The sequence below is a fragment of the Colobus angolensis genome, unplaced genomic scaffold (assembly GCF_000951035.1).
Source record: "Colobus angolensis palliatus isolate OR3802 unplaced genomic scaffold, Cang.pa_1.0 Scaffold2, whole genome shotgun sequence".
In the NCBI taxonomy this organism is placed as follows: Eukaryota; Metazoa; Chordata; class Mammalia; order Primates; family Cercopithecidae; genus Colobus; species Colobus angolensis.
The window spans coordinates 10,651,773-10,652,979 of NW_012115154.1; positions in this window are offsets into that span (position 1 = coordinate 10,651,773).

Genomic DNA, 1,207 nt, shown 5'->3' on the forward strand with positions numbered 1-1,207 from the left:
CTCCAGCTCAATCCTGCCATGAAATGACTTCCTGAGACCTGGGCTGTGAGCCTGACAAATCAGGGCTTCCTTGAGGGATCTTGCAAAGAGAGTAATTACCAAGGGAAATCTACTTATCAGACCAAAGAATACCTGGAGCGCCATTCCCCTGACTCTAAATGATGAAAGACTTAAGCTAGAAAGGGTATTTTTTTTTTTTTTTCCTTTTTCCTCTTCTGGATGTTCCTCTAAGTTCTTGGAGCAAGAATTTCTAAGGATTGGAAATCTGTCTCCTGGGTCTGAGCAAATGATTCTATCAAAACAACATCATCAGACTCCCTTCCAGCTTCCAGCTTCAACATCTATCCCTGTCTCCCAAGACCCATGGAAGCTAGACTTGTCCAGATGTCAAAAGATGATACCAAACAGTTGGAGATGGGAAAGAAGGTGGCATGGACAGACCTCCAGGATGCACATCTGAAACAGGCTCTTCATTTTGTTTTCACTACAGGCTCCTGTTTCACCTTTTCAAAAAGCATTTGGAATTTCCCTTACTTCTTAGAAATCCAAAAATACAGTAAAGATACATTTTACATAGGCTCTAGCTATTCATCAGGATGGAGCTTCAGAGTATCTCTATACTCTACCAGATATATTCTCGCATGCTGCCTGGAAGTGAAAGCTTAGCCAGACAGTTTAACAGGAAAACCATTAGCCGTGCTGTGGAGGTTAATTTTGCAGTTTATCTTGGAATGGAAGAAAAGAATATATTGAAGGTAGGAAACTCATTTCTACATGCTAGATTCTAAATTTCTTAACTTTCTGTAGTATGAGCCATTTTCAAATGTGCTAAAAGTTATAAAAGCAGACTATGCGAAACGCACACTTCTAAGCTCAGTATTAAATATTTAAAGTGACTACCGTAAGAGTTGGAGAGTCAGGGTCTTCCTGGGCTTTTCAAACTCCTACCCTCACAAAAAATGTAGAACTTCTTCTCAGTAACAAAAGTAAGATGACATATAATCATTTTTCATTGTTAATAAACAATCTCTATCCATCATGGCATTGCATTTAATTTGTGTTAATTGTTGCTAACAAATGACTACAGATTAAACATTTGTGATCCATATAATAATAGAAATAATAAATGCAAATGTTTTAAGTGGACAAGCAATTTTAATAACCCAACAGGCAAATAGCATGAACTGACGCTTTGCAAAGGTGAGGG